General features: G+C 44.0%; 2 pseudogenes; both read left to right on the forward strand.

Annotated features, from left to right (window-relative positions):
• Positions 1 to 2,092: 2,092 nt before the first annotated feature.
• On the forward strand, positions 2,093 to 5,075 carry LOC147915421 (butyrophilin subfamily 3 member A2-like; annotated as a pseudogene).
• A 1,107-nt stretch (positions 5,076 to 6,182) lies between these two features.
• Positions 6,183 to 16,980, forward strand: LOC147915422 (butyrophilin subfamily 1 member A1-like; annotated as a pseudogene).
• The last annotated feature ends 3,839 nt before the right edge of the window (positions 16,981 to 20,819 follow it).

Here is a 20,819-nt window from a genome sequence, read left to right on the forward strand (position 1 = left end):
CTGGACCAGATTTCAGAAGGTGGAATTGCTGGGCCAATTCTGCACATTCCAAAGTTCATATTTCACATTGTTTCATGAGTGATGGAGTTCAAATAGTTTTTGGCACATGGCTGAGATCCCACAGCTTGTGACTCCTAGAGCCAATCCCTGGTTCCCACATCCTTTTAGTTCTTACACCTAACACATTGTGGGCCTGGCACATAGTGTGTACTCCCTAAATATTTGTTTAATGAATGAATAAAACATGGGTGAGGGGCCAGCCTGGTGATGTAGTGGCTGAGTTCACATGTTGCTCTTCGGCAGCCCAGGGTTTGCCTGTTTAGATCCTGGGCATGGACCTACTCACTGCTCATCAAGCCATGCTTAGGTGGAGCCCCACATAGAAGTACTAGCAGGACCTACAACTAGGATATACAACTATGTACTGGGTCTTTAGGGAGAAGAAAGAACAAGAAAAAGAGGAAGATTGGCAATGGATGTTAGCTCAGGGTCAATCTTTCTCAAAAAAAAAAAAAAATGAGTGAGAACTGGTCTTATTCCCAAGTCTCCCATTCACTAGCCTTGTGACTGAGAAGTGACGGGTTCAGCCTCTAACTGACTCCAGAACCTCTGCCCAGGAGTCTACCTGGACCTTAACTAGAGTCTGATGGGGGCATGATTTGAACTTGGTCATGGCCATGGGTTGGGGCCTAGAGGAGTCTGCAGTGTTGCTACCAAGATGGGCACACCCTTAAGTTATTTGTCAGCACCCCGTTCCACGTAACATTTTCAGGGAAGGAGAGGATGCATGATGGGAGAAGACCAAGGGAGATGGGAGGGGGCTAGGTCCAGAGATCTCAGTTCTGTCTCTGAGTAATCCACCTAGACCTGCTGTCAGGCTCTCACTATCTAGGGATGCAGCCAACTCTGGGGTGGTTAGGATGGAAGCCAAGCTAGAACTCCAGCTAGAATCAAGCGTTGCCAGCTGGTGAAGGCCCCGCACTTCCCTTATCACAAAGGTTCACATAGATGCCAAAGACCTTGCCTAAAAGATGGTGGGAGTGCTTTTCTGAGCCAAGATACAGTTGGGAGCACTGGGCTGTGAGTGGGGAATTGCAGGGGACCAGCCTCTGAGCTGAGAGAACCTCAACAATTCATAGAGCCATGAGCTTTGTTGGGCTGCTGTGTGATCCTAGCTTGACGTATTTGACCCTTCTTTGCAAGTGTCAGCTCTTACATCTCTGCCTCTAAGAGAATTTCTCTAGCAGTGGGAAGACTAAGACCAAGGAAATTATCCATTGCTGGTGAGCCCAGAGGCCATCTGCCAAAAAGCATTGGTGAACACCTGGGGAAAGGTATGACAGGAAATGACCAATTTCCTTCCCAGGGGCGTTTCTCCCTGAAGGAACTATGTGAACACATCGAGTTGTAACACTCTTACGTGCACATCCAGGACATGCTTGCCACATGAAACCATTTCATTGAAATATAGGAATAAATACATTACTATAGGCAAGTCCCAGTAGGAGCACAGGAGACTGGGCTCTTTCTCTAAGACAGACCAAAAACGCACATCATTAAGGAGGCAGACGGTGTCTTCACAACTCTCCACCTCCCCTCCAATTGGAGGACAACCATTTAATCTGATCGTCTACACCAATTTAAAATGCTAGTGAGTATTGCTGGGATAATACGTTACCCCTCATCCATTCTGTCATTCAACAAATACTTACTGAGGCTTTCGTGTTATAAAGTGTTGTTACACATCAGGAAACAAAATAGACGAATATCCTTGTTTGTGGAGCTTCCATGCAAGCAGGTGGAGACAGACGGTAAATACACCACGTGTTAAATAGAGAAGATTCAATGGGGAAAAGAGCAGACTCAGGGGGATGGAAGCAGTTTGTCATTTTCCTGTGGTCAGAGAAGGTCTCATGGATGAAGTGACTTTAGAGGAAAGACTTGAAGGAGGTGAGGGAGTGAGCCTTGCGGATATCTGGAGAAGAGGGTTCCAAGTAGATGGAAGAGTCAGGGCCGAGGTCCTCTGTCCTGGCCTGTTCAAGGACCAGAAAGAAGGGCAGTGTGGCTGAAGCAGACGAGGAAACTAGGGGAGATGGAGTGAGAGGTGCAGGTCCTGGAGGGCCATGTTGGCCATTGTGAGGACTTGAGCATCTACTCTGAGGGAAATGGGAGCCACTGGAAGGTGCTGAGCAGAGGAGTGACATGACATAACTCAAGGAACCCTCTGGCTGTTGTGTTGAGCATAGACTGTAGGGGACACAGGTGGAATCAGGGGAACCAGAGAGGAGGGTCTTGCATTAATCAGAGTGTGGTAGTGGAGGCTTGAAACCAGCTATAGCAGAGAAAGAGTGGGAAAGGGGAGGATTCTGAACATATTTGGACAGTAGAGGCAAGGATTTCCTGATGGGTTATAGTTAGTATATGCACATGTAATACTACATTCATAACATTTATATGTTAAATTTATGTAGATTTAGCATTACATATTTTTCTGTGTGATTTTCCCTCTTGGAACTCAAAGTGAGGCAACTCCTGAGGAGATATTTTGGCGGAGGAGTATCGTGAGTCACCACACTAGTGACTGTGTATTTTACCCTGAGTTCAGTCTGGGGAGGAGGAGGTTTGATGTATAATTCACTATCTTTTTCAGTATTGTAGTTTCTTGTCGACTCTTTCTGGTGTCTCTCGGCAGCACAGATGAAAATGGCAAGTTCTCTGGACTTCCCTCTGCTCGACCTTCTTGTCTGCCTCGTCTTGGTCCAGCTGCTTACCCCTTGTTCAGGTAGTGAACATCCTGCTTTTATGTATCTGAAGCAGACAATTACCTATTAGTGCCCAGTCACAACCTCTGACAACTTCTCAGACCTGGAAGTTCCATCCCAAACTGAAGGTGCTCATACCATTAAGACAAATTGTACTTCTGTTAAGATCATGTTCCTCTCTAGGTTTTTCGTACCTCACTCTCTCTGCCTGACATCAACACCCTTACTCTCATGGCCCCAACTCCCTCTGATGGAGTTTCTCCTTTAACTTACCAGCTCAGTTTTCTCGGATTGGACTCCCTGGGCCCATCCTGGCCATAGTGGGTGAAGACACTGATATACCTGTCATCTGTCCCTAAAGATGAGCATTTAGAACATTGAGCTGATGTGGTGAGATCCAGCCTTGGGCAGATAGTATACATGTAGGCAAATGGGCAGGAAGTATAAGAGCAACAGATGGCACAGTATTGAGGGAGGACTTTGATTTTAAGTGATGGCATCATTGAAGTGAATGCTAGTCTCTGAATTTACGATGTCAGAGCATCAGACAGTGGAAACTACTCCTGTTATTTAAATGATGACAACTTCTCTGAAGAAAACATGCTGGAGTTAAGGGTTGCAGGTGAGACCCTGGCTTTTGTTCTGAACTTATTCTTTCCTGAGACCTGGGGGCAGAGGCAGAGTTCATGCTTCTAATCCACGTCAGAGCACCCTGGCTGGTCACTAGGATCTGCATCCACTGCCTTCCCACTTTGTTTCTGAGGCCCTTGGGAAAGACCCAGGTTCTCTTCCAGGAAGAATCTCTCCTGTAAGCTATAACATCAAGTAAAGAACTCCCTCATGGTGGCCACCAGGATCTAAGCAGGGAAGTGAAATGTTGGGGATAGGAAGGATAAGAAAATATCTCCTCAGTGATGGGACACAGTTGTTTGGGTTCACTTGTGTTCCAGATCGCTTCTGTGGCCCCTCCCGGTGCATGCTGCTGGGGAACCTGGGAGGTTGACATTTAGGGCACAATCTGTGCTGCCAATGTTCTCCAAACAAAAGCCCAAGGAACACACCTGGAGTTGACAAAGTTGTATGTATTACTTGTTGCAGTGAGGGAGAATGTATGCAATGTGGGAACCGTGGGGTGTCTCAGTAAGAGAGTGTTAGTGTAGACTTGGTATAGAATGTGGGCTTGTGTTAGGGAAGTTGGGGGAGAGTTTATAAAAGTGGGACTTTGCTCTGGATTTGATGCTGTCAGGAAGGTCAGGGGTTGTGATGCTAAGTCTGGGTGTCAATAAGCCTGATCTAGGAAGAAGACTAGAGTGAGACAAAAGCTGTAATTAGTCAAGGAGTGGCAGTCACTCATAGCCAGGATAGGAAAATATTTGGTCATGACTGTGGTTTGGACAGTGTTCATGTTTTTCTTTATAATCCAACGCAATTGTTGAATGGTCTTGTTTTTGTCTTGACCTATCTTAATGACAAAGTGCCCTTGTCTGATGTTGATGTTCATGAAATCACTTATGTTCAAGAGGAGAACTCTGAGACCAGGTTGATTTCTCTTTCTCAGGGCCTTTTCTTGCCCGGTAGCATCTGGCTGGGTTTGGTCACTGGGGAGCCATAGCAAAAGATGGAATGAGGCAGAGAGGAGAGAGGGGGCAAGGTACTTATCTCCTTGGCTTTCTCCCTACAGGACCACCTCTAGCTGACTACATTCCCTGCCCAAATATCACAACTCCTCACAAGAAAGCCCTCTCTACAGGACTCTCTTCTTTTGTATCTTCGAAATGCCTTCCTCTCTGCCTCCTATTGTGTTTAGGGGTAGGTGGTAACAGCTCCACTGCTCCTGGTCGTGGGGTACTTCTCTATCCCATGTAGTTTTCCTCTCACCATGACCACGCTTTTGCAAACAGCTCCTTAATGAAACCAATCTTGAATTATATAATGTGAGTGTCCCACTGATTTCTGTTGAGATTCTCATCGATACAGGAGGCTCCAAAGAATTGTGGCTCATTTATCCTTCCACAGCACTGGGTTCTAATCTTCACACTGAAATGAAGGGTTATGAGGATGGAGGGATCCATCTGGAGGGCATGTCCACTGGATGGTATGCTCAGCCGCAAACACAGTTGAGAGATTCCAAGGGAGGGGTCATGCCAGCTGTGGCAGCATCCCTGGTTATACAAGGAGCCAGCCTGTATGCAGTCACAGCATCTATGATTGTGAAAGGAAGCTCTGGGGAAGGGGTCTTGTATCATCAGAAATCTGCTCCTCAGCCAGGAAAAGATAGCCAGGATTTCCATTGCAGGTCAGTACCCTATTTAGCCTCAGGGTTGCTGTGCTGAGCTGTGGCTATTGAAGGAGGATGTGTGATTCCCTGTTATCATCTGTTTCAGCACTGGGGGTTGGAGTGGAAACGTGGCATCCAGGCCAGACAGGAACCTAGAAGGAGTCCTCAGCGGAGTCCTACCGATGGCAATACGCAGTCTCTGAAGATACCCCTGCCTCTGACGGTATTCTGGTTTGAGATACTGGGGGCAGTGGAGAGTCCTGACTGAAGCCCTGGCCCAGGGCAGAATCTGAGTCATGAAGTGACCCAGTGACTGAGTCAGAGGAGGAGAGAACTGCGAGTGTCTGAGAAAGGGCTGTGGGGAGACTACCAGCAGGTGTGGTTGAAGGAGAGAGGAGGGTGTGGGCATGAGGTCAGAGGGCTCCTTGAAGAAAGGGCTCTTTCTGACTCTTCTCTTCACTCCTCCTACTCAACTTCTGTGCTCAGCGCAGTGTCTGGCTCACTGCAAGTAGGCAGGGGTCTCTGCTTGTAAACTCAACCCCAACCCTCTTGTCTCCTCTGCCAGCTGCCTTGCTTGGTTTGTCTGTTTCCCAGCTCAAACTTCAAGCAGAAACAGTATTTATTCTTTCCACTAATATTTACTCAGAGTCTTCTATGTTTAAGGTCGCCAGATTTAGCAAATAAAAATACAATGTATTAAATTTGGCAATCCTACCTACCTTCTGTTTTAGGAGCTGGGAATCCAGCAGAAGATAAAGCAGACAAAAATTTTGCCCCTGTGGAGTTCACATGCAAGAGCAGGAAGACACATAATAAACAAAGAAAAACATAAATTGATTACAACATGATAAGTGTTATGGACAAAATAAACCAGGTCTCAGACTGTGTCTATTCCCCCAGACTTCTGAGGGAGAGGCATGACCCATCTTGAGGTTGTCCAGGGTCCTTGCTTTACTCACTTGTCTCCACCTCTTCTCCCTCTTACTGGTTGGTAACCAGCTCCATGGGCAGGGAGTGACCCTGAGGTGACTGATCTTCTGCCCAAGATGTGAAGGACAGCGAGCTCCCCTGTCCCCTCTCTCCCCGGAGGTGAGACTCAAGCACATGGAGGTCCATCAGCTGTAGGTGCGTCCTTTCTGGTCATGGGCTCAGACAAGGACGGGGCCCATCAGCACCATGGAGGAGAGGCCAGTAGCACTTCCACCAGGAGACGCCAAGTCAGAGGCATTGAACGCTCACCATTTTACAAGGAGGTGACTTCATTGAAGCCACTGCTGGACAGAAGGAGGCAGGTGAGGATGCCGCTTAAAGGGACAAAGGGTGTGCATGTGTGTAGTCCTCTCTCTTCATCTTAGGCCCTTTGCAAATGATCTGAATCTTTTCTGGAAGTCCCTTTTGATGTTTTTACCGTACCACTTAGGCAGTATTTCTTGGGAAACAGTCTGTTCATCTGTTTCACATTTTACCTAATATTTGCTGCCTTTGTGTGAACCACCACTGCCTGCTTTGTCCTCAACACTGTAGGAGAAAGGGAGAAAGAAGTATTGCCAGGAAAAATTGTGAAAACTTTCAAATAGGCATAAAACATGACTAAGTGTCTTTTCAATGCAATACTGCCATTGTCTAGTGGACCTTACACCAGAGATCTCTGATTCCACAAGAGTGTGCTCTTGTTTCCTTTTTGAGGCTATTTTACAACTTTGTAGAGAATGATATTAACTCATCAAACACTGACAGTAACACAAATGATTCCTGTCTTTGGCAATGCACTGGATTTCTCTCTGATAGAGAATATATGTTTCTGTAAATCACATCCTCATTTGAACCACTCTTAACATTTTTACTGGTTTCCTCATTAATTAAGAAGTTAAGCTCTTTGAAACATGTTCTTTATATATATTTACCTTTTTTGAAAATTATCTTTTATCAGGGCATACAGGGTTTTCACTCTAAAGTTGTTACCAGTATGAAACAGCCAGTAAATGATACAAACCTGCACACAATCTAGGGTCAAATTTCAAGGAGGAAGAACATAAACACAGCAAATGAGGAAGTCCTGTGTGGGCTGCTGTGGAAGATAGTGACTAACCAACAAAAAAGATGATGTTCAAGTTTCAGGAAAAATTGCCAGAATCTATTACATTCATAAAAATTCCACTGTATAAGGAAGATAATAACACCTGATTGTTCCTTGTTACTTTAATGCTCACAACAACAAAGTTTGTCAGATATTTGGCGGAAATTTGGTTCTAGGCCATACATTGGCACTACGCTGTAACATTTATGTCCATTTATGAATCTGTTCCAGCTGTATAGGTTGTTTTTATTTTGTGAATTTAACTTTTTCCATGCCCGGGACATTTCACTGAATTTGCAGCACCTCTATGAAAAGGCTTTCTACTCACATGGAATCCTCTTTCAGAGAAACAAACAAAGGGTTCACACTCTCGTTTTTTTCATCTCAATGATATTTATTGGATGCTTACTAAATGACTAGTGAGCACTGAGTGCAGAGGAGAATTCATAAGAAACACACGCATAAAAGTCCAGCTAGGTGCTCAATTTCTCTTCTCACACTTTTCTTATTGTTATTTCAGTAACGATAACACAGGTAACATTATTGAACTCTCCATTTTATAGGTAGGAAATCAAGACAGAGGGACAGCAGATGGCTTGGCTGAAACCGCATGTAGAGTATGCAGCAGAGGTGGCACTGCTATCCAGGATTCTCATTCCTACCAGCGTCCCTTCCCTGCCGAAAATATACTTCACTCCACAACTGCGTGTAACTTGAGGGGTTCCCACGTTCTAGATGATTCTCAGCGGAAGGCTCTTCTTCTCTTGATTTGAGGAAAAGGGAACTGTGTTCACCCATTCCTCCAGATCTCAGTTTCAGTACTATATTTCAGAGGTGACTTGTGCCTCTATGAATTAGGTCCCACGGGCTTTCTTTTGTTTTTTTTTCCCTTTTTTTATTATGACTTTGAAGGTTTCTTGTCTTCCTCACCATCCTGTGGGAGAGAATCGGGCCAGGCTCAAATCACAATCTTAGCCAGGCCCCTCCCAGCCATGGGGTGGACAGGAATCTTGAAGACTCCTTGAGGCATCCTCTGTGCACCCCACACCACACTGTCTTTGGCCTTTTCCTCCCTTTCTCTGCAATAATGATGCTCAGCAATTCTGGCTCAGGGCCGCTCTTCCTGAAGGACTTTCATTGGTGAGTATCTCAGACTTCACTCTTGCTTCTTCTGGGACTTCTCCTGGTGAGTGCGCTGGGTTTCATCTGGAAACTTATCCAGGAGAAGGAGTAAGAATGCTGGACCAAAAACAAAGGCATCAGATAAGGACCAGTGAGGTCCATAGAGGACTGTGGGTAAGGAGGTTGTAGAGAAGGAAGGGAGAGGACAAGGATCAAGAGAATCAGGAGATGTTTTAATTGAGCTTTTAATGCAATCCTTCCTCACTCAATAACACCAACCCTGTTCCATTTCCTTCCCCACCTGTGACCCTGACTGTGCCCTAGTGTTCCTAGTTCTGGGACAGCTCCCAGGATTCACTGCACACAGCCCAGGAAGGGGTCTCCCAGAGGCCCTTTTGCCAGGTAGACCTGACTCCTTTGTTATGGATGGTACTGATTAGCTTCTTGTCCTTTTGCAGAGAAACTCCAAAGAGAGCTCATGAAGTCCTGTGCTTCCTTGTCCTCTGTGTACGACTTGAGACCCTTTCATGTTCCAGTTATCTCACGAGGTTTCTTTGTTCTACTTGAGGCTGGAGAATAGGCCAGAAAGTGGATGGTGAGTAATTTGGAATTCCTATTTTTAATCTAAGACTTCATCTGCCTCATTTAATAGGTGCCTTTATCCTGATTCTTTCTCCTGAGGCCTTGCTCATTCTTACACAATCTGGACTTACTCGTGTAATCCTAATATCTCTGGTTCACACCTCATAGATGCCTCAGAGGTTCTTAAAACCTGTGTCCAAAACTGAACTCCACATCCTTTCCTGTCAGCCTGCTCCTCCTCCTGTGTACCCTTGATTCCTCAAGGCTGCCACCACCCACCCAGGTGGGCTCCTTTCCCTCCTACCCCTCAGGGCAAGTCCTTTCTACTGCTTAGCCCAGAGTCTCTTCTCAGCATGGATCACCTCCCCTAGTTTGTCTCTCTTCTTTTATCACAGATCCCTGGGACTCAGTTTACCACAGCCCTTCTCTTCACAGCTTCACCAACAAACCACTCTACCTCCTTGGTTTCTGCTTCCCTTCCCTCAAGAGCTACTGCTGTCTTTTCCCTCTTAAGACTTTTAGTTTAAATAAATATCAGGAAACAGACAAGAAATCAGGGAAACAACCAGCATAAACAACACATTGTTTTTTACAAGATGTTACAGTAGTGACCACCGTCTAGATTTTCAGAGTAAACTTGATAAAACAGACATCTGTTTACATTCCTCTGAGTTCTCAAACCTCCTGTGGCTTCCCATTGCCTTTTGCAGTCTTACTGGGGTGAGGATGCTATGGAGATTGGTAAATTCTAAAAGAATTTTCAATGTTTTTGAAAAATTTTCCTAATGTCATTTTTAATCTAAACAAACACAAGCTAAACAGACTCTGTATCACCTGGTTAACATCCTTGTAATTAATTATCACTGAGTGGTTCCAGTTTCCAAGATAACTGCTATGCACATAATCCCACCATTGACAAATGAGCTCCTTAGTGACAGATTTTAACTTTTCATGCTGCAATTTCAAATTGGTTACCTCAGGATTTGAAGATATATTTTAAGATGTATTCTAAGAATTAGTTTTTGTCTAGGCAAGGTTTTTTATATAACTGAAGAAACACTACCCTAAAATATAAAGCCCAATCTCGGGACTTTTCATCCTTGCATTTCAGGCCCTCAGTGGTCCAGTCCTCCTATTTCTGTCCATCCTTGGACACTCCCTGCTATGTGCCACCTTGTACAGGCCTGACCACACCTCTTGCAGTGCCCTAAAGGCATCACTAGGTTTCACAATTCCGTGCCCATTTCTTCTGCCTTTCAACAAACCTGTTTATCCTGCTTACTTAGACAAAAGGAGACAGGTTCCTTAACCTCTCTGAAACTCTGTTTTCATCACCTAGAAATGAAGTTAATTACACCCACTTCTCCAAGCAGATGTTAGGGAATGAGATAAGGTGTGGAGAGCACCCAGTACAGAACGTAGCACATCGCTGTGATCAATGAACATTAGCTGCTATCCTCGTCACCACATCTTTCCCCACAACTCTGATGGTGATGTGACCCCACACTTCCAAGAGAAGATAGAACAGGGAGGTCCCAAACTTCCTGCCCCACTGTGTGCACCAGCCCCAACTGATCCACAATTCCTCTGGTTTCAACAGAGCACATGTCCTTTCTCCTGTCTGAGGCTATTTCTTTACCCTCATCCTGGAACTCTCACTCTCCAGCTTCCCTCAAGTGTTCTCTATTTAGTCCATTCATTCATTCACTCACTCAATAAAGATCCATGAGCACTAACTATGTGCCATTTACTATTCTAGGTGCCGGGGGCACAGACGTGAACAAAAGAGAAATTTCGCACTCACCAAGAACCTACCTTCTAGTAGAGAGAGAGAGAGACAGAAAACTAAATAAATAGTAAAATATATGGTGTGGCACATGATGATGCATGCTAAGGAGATAAATAAATTAGAGTGAGGGATACTGCATTGGAAGATGAATTTAAAATAGAGTGGTGATGATGAAGGGGAGCAAGTCACAGGACTATCCACGGAAAAAGCATTTCAAGTAGAGAGACCAGCAGAGCCAAAGCCCAGAGGCAGAAGCACATGTGGTGTATTAGAAGAGTAGAAAGAGGCTGATGTGGCTGGAGGACACGGTGTGACCAGGAGAATCAGAAGGGAAGTATCAGACGGGTTTGGCCTTGAACACCGTCTTCTGGTCTTGGCTTGTCTCTGAGAGCGGAGCCACTGACAGAGGAGGGACTGGATCCGACTTATTTTGTAAGAAGTTACTTCAGATGCTAAACTGAGACTGGGCTGTGGAGAGGGGTGGCAGGCTAGAAACCTGAAAGCCAGCTAGGAGCTCCTGCAGGGATCCAGGTGAGAGAAGAGAATGGCTTATACCAAGGGGAGCAGTGGAAGTGGTCAGGGCTGGATTTAGTTTTAAATACAGTAAAAAGGCTTTGCTCGACTTAGATGTGGGGTGTGAATAAAGGAGTGTATCAAGGATGGCTGCAAGCTCTTAGGCCTAAGAAACCTTAAAGATGGAGTTACCATTTACTGAGATGGGGAAACTGAGAGAGAAGCAGGTTGTGGGGGCAAGGGGAGGAGGTGCACAGAATTGGAAGTTCCATTTTGGCTCTGTCAAGGTTGAGGAGCCTATTAGGGCTCCAAGTGGAGATGAAGAGTAGGCAGTTGGATAACCAAGTGTGCAGGCCACACAAGCAGTCAGGGCTAGAGATATAAATTATTCTTTTTGCTTCTCTGAGTCTTCATTGTTGTTCCCACTGTCTCTTTTCCTTTCCTTATTATTAGTTATCTATTGCTGTGTAACAAATTACCACAAACTTAATAATTTAAAACAGCACTCATGTATTATTTCACAGTTTCAAGTCCACCCGAGATGACTTAAGAAACAAATGTTGGTTTTATCCCCACCCTAGAGATAAAGAAACAAGGACATTGAGTAGTTAATTAACCAGCTTTTGGCTTCATGGCTAATGAGTTGTAGATAACACTACACAGAGATAGAGAGAAAAACTCTGAGCTAGTAGACGATAAACCATAGTGCCTAAAACACATGAGTAGCTCCCCAGGTAAAGCTATAAAAAAAAGTGTGTTCCTGAGATTTCCTGATGGCAGAAAGACGTGACATATTAACCATGAGAAATAGATGCTTTCTACTGAGGCTAACTAAATATAAGAGAGAGATTTCCAGGCAGTTGACCACAATTACTGCATGCAGTATGCTGCACTAAATCTTGGAAACGATGAAAGAGAAGATGGGATCAAGTGCCTGACCAAAGGAGTGAGTGGAGCACGATCACTACGAAGAGAAGGGTGAATTCAGCATCGTTCTATCCTGTGTCCAGCGCTGTGTCCCATGTAATGGCAGCCTTCACATGAGTTTCCATATGATGTTGCCTTTCAGATACTGAGGCAAAAGCCATCTAATTTAAGGAACAAGAAGAGATGAGTAAAGAGCTCCTAGTGGAGCCTAAACCCATGGTCAGAAACCAAGAAAGTTAGATAGAAGAGTCCTTTTCCTCTGGCCTCCTTCTCTCTGAACACTATCCTTGTGAACAACCTGAGGCGAGGCAGCCAGACAAGTGCTGGAGATGAGTGAAGACGGCAGCAAGGAGGGGAGGTGAAGTCAGCCAGGGCACAGACAAGGCTACAAAATTTCTGGCTTTAGCTAGGGAGTGCTTATCTCTCTATATTCTGTTGTAGAGTGGAGAAAAGACTGGTCCGGTGATGGTGAGTGGCCATCAAATTCCTAAGGTCTCAAACCGAAGACTCTATAAGGAAAGATCTTAGTCTTCTTTCTCCAACTTCCACCTCCAGATAGTGGCCTGTCTGGGTGGGCCATGGATAGAGACCCAGGAACTGTCCGCACAACATCATGACCAAGTTCTACCCCATCCTAGTTCAGCACCAGCATCTTTTTCTTTCCAGGAGTTTAGATTTATTTTTTTTAATCTTTCTCCTTAAAGCCCTCCCCACCCATATTCTTCCTTGGATTTTTCTATCCTTCAATATTTTCAGCACCAAAAGGCAAAGGATACAACTAGAAAGCCTCCATTTAAATGACATTCAGTCTCAAATGGGTTATGTGCACCTTAGAGGAGACCTTAGAGGACCTAAATCTCTTCATTTAAATACTTCTCTCCTCAGAGCAGAGGGACCACCTCATAACTGGTTCCCCCAAGGAACCCTAGAAAGAAGAGTAAGTAAAATTTTGTAAATTGTTTTTTTAAATAGATAACATTTATTGAGCAGCTACTACCATGTGCCAGGCACTGGCCTGAGACCTTTACGGATATTCTCCCATTTATTGATCCTCTCAACAGCCCTAAGAGGTAGGTGCTATTATTATGTCCATTTACAAAGGAAAACATGAATCCAGAAAGAGAGTAAAAACCTTGCACCAAATCATACATCCAGGACATGGTGACACTAGGACACAAACCCAGGGAGTCTGGTCCCACACTCTCCTGCTCATAGGGTCTAGAGTTGGAACAGACCTACTCTGATCCCTTATCCTTAACATGAGGAAGGCCCAGTAATTTCAACTAACTTGTTCAAGGTCACACACATGGTTAATTCTGATTCAGGAGATGCTGACACTTCTTCCTTGTCTACCTCCTGAGTGTGGGTGTTTCCCAGGGGTTCCTGGGTCCACTAGTTTCTCTACATATGCTCCCTGGGAAAACTACATGTGGAGTAATCCCACATTTATATCTCAATTTCTTTCCCAAGTTCCACTTCCACCAGCCCTCTAAAATTTGTCTCTGGATTCTCCCATGGCAACTCAAATCAAGTTAAGTTCAATACTGTCACAACCCTTCCAATACACTCTTATTCTCTCTCTTTTTCTGGTATTTGTATTAATGGAACCCTTATCTACACAATTGCCCAAGACAGAACTTCAATCATCCAGGACTCCTCTTTCTTTATCATCCCTTTCTAATTGGCTAGGAATCCTGTCAATTCTTCCTTCTAAGTGGCCCTCAACTCCATCTTCTACTCTCCCTCCATTGCTCTGCTTCAGATAATCCTTTGTAGTGTATTGTTTTTCTCTTGTTATGGCCTCGTTTATGCAATAAACATTTACTAAGTGATTTTCATATGCTAGGCCATAAAGAAAACAAACCAGATACGTGAATGGAGAATGAAGAGGGAAGACTTACTAGAGCAGGGAGGTGAGGCCAGGTCCTCTAAGGAGATGATATTTAAGAAAAGACACAATGAATCAGAAGGAATCAGCATATTAAGTCTCCAAGATTCCCCTGTTTCAGGCAACATGGGGGGCAGATATAAAAATCCCATGGTGGGAAAGATTCAGAGTGTTTGAGGAACTGGAACAATGCCCATGAGTGTGGAAGGGGCAGTGTGAGTGGGCCTAGAGATGACAGAAGATGTGGTGCAAGAGATAAGCTGGGGCCACTTCACCAAAACTATTCCAGACCATGGTGTTGTCTTTGGATTTATTTTAAGGGTGATGGGAAAATCCACTGGGGGCTTTTGAGCTGGGGAGGGACGCCATATGATGTATGTTTTTTTAAGATCACTGGCTGCTGCTGTGTTGACAATACACTGTAGAGAGGCAAAATGAGAATCAATGAAGACAGTTAGGATGCTACAGCAGGAATCCAGGCAAGATATTATGGGGGCTTTGATGGAGAGGGTGAAAAGCAATGTTGGATTTGGGGTATGTTTTGAAGGACAAGTTGAAAAAGACTTACTGATAGGTGCATTTGGTAGGTCCTGCTTTGGTTTTTGTCTCAAGAAACTGGTTGAATGATAGAGAAGTTTTAGGAGGCAATTAAAAGTTCACTTTTGGACTGGAGTCAAGCAGGCAATTGGATATCTGAGTCTGGAGTGGCTGGAAAATGCTGGAGCTGGAAACATGGGAGTCATGTGTGCACATGTGGTATTTAAAATCCTGAGATTGGATGAGATTCCTTAAGGAGAGTGTTCAGAGAGAAAAGAACAGAAGTTCAAAGTACTGAGTACCAGGGACCCCCAAAATTCAGAGGTTGGGACAAGGAGGATCCATCACAGGAGACTGAGAACAGTAACCGGTGAAATAAGAAGAAAATCCCAGGAGGGTATGTGTCCCAGAATCTGAGGAAAGAAATATAGAGAGAAGGAGGAAATCTTTATGTCAAATGTAGCTGAGAATTTGAATAAGGTGGAAACTGACAACTGACAACTGGATTAGACCAAATGAAGGAGAGTGCTGAAGTCTGATGAAAAAGAAATAAAGTATCACAGGGAGGATTTGGCTAGTTTTATTGCTATCAAGACGGGGGTGCCCTGATCCAGCAAAGAGGGCCATGGCTCTGTGATGTGGGCCTCCATATAAACTTCCAAAGAGATATTCTGAGCTTTAAGACTAACAAATATCAGTATACATAAGAGGAAAGCAATCAATTGTAAAGAATTCTCTGAAACAAACAATAGAGAATAAAAGGTCAAGTTGAGGGCTTTTAGAAGGAAGAACTGATGGGATTTTATAGACTTTGTCCGTGAAGTGATATTATTTGCTTCTTTGTTTGTCTCAAAGTTGAGTTCCCTGACAGGGCAGGGAGTGTGTGTCACCAACTGTGAGTCCTCAGTATCCAGCACACAGGAAAACTGTCAACAGAAACAGCCTGTGAAGGGAGCTGACTTTCAGTCATGGCTTGTATTGGTCAGGGTAGACTAACTGTTGTAACAAAGAACCCCACTGTCTCAGGTGAACATAATAAAAGTGTGTTTTTCCACCTCTTCAGAGTTCAGGACAGATCATATGGGGAGGGGAGAGCTCTGCTCCACATAGATTTTCTAGGACCTCACTATACTCTGCATTCATCCAGCAGATGGGGAAAAGGGGTGGAAATACTGTGAAGAAGGTTTTCCATTGGCCAGGCCTGGAAGTGGCCAACTCTTTTACTGGGTACCCAAGGGACGCTGGGAATGTCATCTGTCTGTGTCCCTAGGAGGAAGAGGAACCAGCATTTGGTGAACATATAACAGCTTCTCCCATATGATTCTTCTAAGCTATTAGATTCTGGGAAAGTCTGTTAAAGACAAGTATTGATCAGATCAGGGATCCTATACTGTTGGTCGAAACATTCTGGCCAAGTAGCCACCTGCCCAAGCCCCTGGGGCTTCAGATTGGCAGAGAGGAATGACTGAAGGCTCTCCACAGGATCTGCCCTATTCCTTCACTCTGCAAACATTATTAAGCTCCACTTGGGAGCCAGAGACGGACAGAGCTAGACAGTGAGAAGGCAGTGATGAACACACAGTCTCTACTTTCTCAGGTCCTCGTCTAGTAGAGGAGAGAAACATGCAACAAATGTTAACAGTGCAGTGACACGTGAGGGATTTGTACAGAATGCTGCGGGAGAGGAGAGGATGGGGTGGGAAGGAGAGATTCTTGATTAAACAGCCCTGTTCCAGGGACCTGGGATCTCCAGATTTCAGGAATCTGAATGATCTTCTCCCTGTAAAAGTTTCTAGCTCTCCCAGTGGCTCTTTGAAACCTGTTCTTGAGGGTATTTGTGGAGATGCTTATCACTCTAACTGTTTTGAGAACTAAGGAGGGGGACTTCATGGATGAGCGTCAGCTTTTTTTCCCCTCTTTCCCAGTTGCTGAGGGCCCTGTGCTGCCAGAGTTGACCTGGCTCTCTCGTCTCTCACTCTTTCTGCAGCTAATGTGACTCTGCATGCAGACACTGCCTACTTTGAACTCTTTCTGTCTGAAGATTGCCGAAGTGTGACTGTGACGAGGGAAAATACATGGCCAGACATCCCCAAAAAACCTGGAAGTTTTTCCTTGACCCTTGTGTGCCAGGCCAAGAGTTCTGTTCTGGGAGACATACTTGGGAGGTAGAAGTGGGTGACAGGACTTTGGGAGTTTGGAGTTTGTGAGCAAAACACAGACAGGATGTGGGGAATCACAGAGTCACCTCCAAATGGATTCTGGGTGGTAGAACTGTATGCTAATAAGTATCAGGCCTTCACCTCCCATCGGACCCTCCTCCCACTCAGAGAGTACCCCAGCAGGGTGGGGATTTTCCTGGACTGTGAGGCTGGGAATGTCTCCTTCTAATGTGTGGCTGAAGGGTCCCACATCTACACTTCCCCCCAGTCCTCCTTCTCTGGACTCCTGTAGCCTTTCTTCTGCCTCTTGTTCTATCACCCAACCCCTCTGACCATCTGCCACTGAGGCCATCAGTCCCCAGACTTTCTGTCATTTGAACCTCCAGAGAAGAACTGGGCACTGAAGTTGAAGAACCACTTCTAGGGACAACTCCCCTAGAGCTCCACCCAAGGCCAGCGGTGGAGGCGGAGCCCCTCTGAACTTTGCTCTCAGAGCTGCAGCCATTTCTTTCTCATTGCTCCACAGGACTGGACAAAGGCTGGGGACAGTTTGTAATACTACAGGGCTAGGTGGTGCAGAGGGCCAGAAAGGACAATGCAACCCTACAGATTCCTGTTAAGATAGTCTATCTGGTGTTGCCAGCCCAGCTGGAAACTAAAAAAGGAACCTCAAGAGACGAGAAACACTGATGGAAAGACTAAAGACTGGTGGCCTGGAGAGTGATCACTGACCTTGATCTCCTGGATCCTCATAAAGAAAAGAAAGGCCAAGGCCCACAAGCAGTGGTTGTCTTGAATGCCTGCAGAACAGAACAACAGCAGGAAACTGCATCTGGAAGCGGCTTTGCTGTTTCACAGTCTTTTCATTCAAAGACTTTATTTCATTTTGAGCCACATACAGCCCTGGGAGATACTAAATAAAATGCACAGAGAGAATTCACTTCTCCAGGTCACCTGCTGGTCTGGGACTTGATGCTACATTCAACATTCTCACATCTAATGTCCCATCCTACCACCTCTGAGAATCCAGTCATTCCTTATCAAGCAATTTCAATGACACTTTCCACCTTAGATTTTTAAGATTTCCTTTCTGGTTTGTGAATTTGTTTACTGCCCCTTTCCCTAAATAACTTCCTCCCTTTAAAATATTTTACTGTATCAACAGTTAAGTGCGTATTATGTAACTTTTATTTCTACCTACACAAACACAAACTCACAGTTTTTCTAATGAAAATTGGACCTTGTTATATATATTGCCCCAAGACATGCTTCTTTTACAACACTAAACCTTAAACACTAACCTTATATTGTTCAGAATCAAGATAGTTCTCTTTCTTTTGTGTTACAAATAATGCTACTATAAACATCTTTGTATGTAAATCATTTTTCATAGCTCTGGTCACTTTCACAGACTGAATTCCCAAATGGCATTTGTCATCAGGATAAATTCTTGAAAGTGGACTTGCTGTTCAAAAGGGACTTGAAATGTTACGTATATATACACGCTTATCTATTTCCTGTAGGAAAGCAGTCTCTGCATGCATTTTGGTATCTATCAGGCTCATCTCCTAAAGTTAACAGTAGAGGCCCAGCCTTCAGTTTTGCTCTCCTTCAGCATCAATCCCAGGCATCTCACTCTCCTCCAGGGAAAACTCCAACCTATCAGCTCTGACAAGGAGGACCAAATCTACTTTTTACTTAACATTCATTTTTATGGCTTATGGTGTGAAGCACTGCTGTAAGAAAATTGCCTGAATTATTTCATTTCATCCTCACAACAGCAACCCAAAAATGCAGATGCTATTATTATTATATTTTACAGATAGGAAAACTAAGACACAGAGAGGTTAAGTAACTGGCCCAGGACACACAGCTAGTAAAGCTGTTACTGAACCAGGTTCGTTTTGTCCATAGCCCAGAAAGCCAATCACCGAGACGACGAGATTGCAGAGAGAGAGGGTTTAATCACAAGGCAGCCACGAGAGGAAATGGGAGAATGAGTCTCAAATCCGCCTCCCCAAAAACAGGGACTCAGGGATATTTATCTGGAAGGGGGCAAGGGGGTCTGCAATGTGGAGACAGATGATTGGAGGTGAGGAGAGGTGAGGTGATTGATGATCTGCACAGCCGTAGTCAGACTTCATGCCTCTTCATAGGACGCATGTTCACAAAACGGCGGCATTGGCATGACCTGAGGGTGGAGTTTTTAGCCTCTTCATGTCAAAATGTCACATGGGACATCTGCTCAGGCCCAGTTGATGGATTGGTGGTCTCAACCGGCCTGAAGTGGACAAGGGGTTCAAATTCCTGAAAAACAGCTCAAACATCCATTACCATGGTGACCCAGGCCCCAGGGAGATGTTATCTATAGGAACCTAGGGGGGGTCAGATAGCATATTGTCTAGATAGCACAGTTAACAATGGGTGGGTAAACAGCTAAAAGCTATAGCAAGTAATTGCAAAAAGAAAAAATCTTTAGTCTTTAGTCCTTAGCTACTTAATCATCAATGGCTAACTTTTTGTCAGTTTCAAAGCTCACCCAGGCAACCTGGCTTTAGAGTCTTGGTGTAACTACTCCATTCTGTCACCTCTCCCCACAAATTTTAATTTCACTGCCTGATATCTACTAGACGGTAAGCTGTCAATAAAAATTTGCTGAATTAATGAATTTTTTCCTTCCCCATTACACATAATTTCTCTCCCAGGGCTTCATGTAAAGGTCTGAATGAGAAGTTGTCCTGGGGTTCTATTTCCTTGGAAACAATGGTATTAAGAGACACAAAGTGTTGTGCCCAGAAACCCCTTATCTGAAGTTCATCATCTAGGTTGGAAATCAAGGCTGCTTTACTGTGTCAAAGTAACTTGGATCCTCCAGACTAGAATGGAATGGTTCATTCTTATTGATATGATTTCCAGCAGCAAAATTTTGATAGACTCTGAGTTTATTTTTTTAAAACATTATTTTATTGGATCATATTGGCTTATAGCATTGTATAATTTTCAGGTGTATATTATTACATATCAGTTTCTGTGTAGACTGCATCGTATTCACCAATAGTCTAGTTTTTATCTGTCACCATACATATGTGCCCTTTTACCCCTTTTGCCCTCCCCCGACGCCCTTCCCCTCTGGTAACCACTAATCTGTTCTTCTTATCTGTGTTTGTTTATCTTCCACAGATGAGTGAAATCATATGGTCCTTGTCTTTCTCTGTCTGACTTATTTTGCTTAGCATGATATCTTCAAGGTCAGTCCATGTTGTCACAAAGGGCACAATTTTGTCTTTTTTATGAGTGAGTAGTATACCATTGTATGTATATACCACATCTTCTTTATCCATTCTTCCCTTGATGGGCACTGAGGTTGCTTCCATGTCTTGGCTATTGTGAATAATGTTGTGATGAACATAGGGGTGCATAAATCTTTTCGAATTATTGACTTCATGTTCCTTCGATAAATACACAGTAGTGTTAGAGCCAAATCATATAATATTTCTATTTTTAATTTTTGAGAAATCTCCATAATTTTTTCCATAGTGGTTTCACCAGTTTGCATTCCACCAACAGTGTATTAGGGTGCCCTTTTCGCCACATCCTCTTCCACACTTGTTGCTTCTTGTCTTGTTAATTATAGCCTTTTTCACAGGTGTGAGATGATCTCTCATTGTAGTTTTGCATTTCCCTAATAATTAGTGATGTTGAACATGTTTCCATGTGCCTATTGGCCACCTGTATACCTTCTTTGGAAAAATGTCTGTTAATATCCTCTGCGCATTTTTTGATCAAGTTGTTCATTTTTTTGTTGTTCAGTTGTATGAGCTCTTTATTTATTTCAGAAATTAACCCTTTGTTGGATATACAATTTGCAAATAATTTCTCCCAATTAGTGGGTAGTCTTTTCATTTTGTTGATGGTTTCCTTTGTGGTGTAGAAGTTTCTTAGTTGGATGTAAGCCCAGTTGATTATTTTTGCTTTAGTTGTCTTTGCTTTTGGTGTCAAATCCAAAAAAACATTCTCCAAATCAATATCAAGGAGCTTATTGCCTATGTTTTCTCTAGAAATTTTATGGTCAGGTCTTATGTTCAAGTCTTTAATCCATTTTGAGTTAACTTTTGTATATGGTGTAAGATGATGGACAGCTCATCTTAGACAAAGCAGCCAAGAACACACGATAGAGAAAGGAAA

Source organism: Ceratotherium simum, chromosome 13, assembly GCF_057802395.1.
Source record: "Ceratotherium simum simum isolate JZ-2026a chromosome 13, ASM5780239v1, whole genome shotgun sequence".
Lineage (NCBI taxonomy): Eukaryota > Metazoa > Chordata > Mammalia > Perissodactyla > Rhinocerotidae > Ceratotherium > Ceratotherium simum.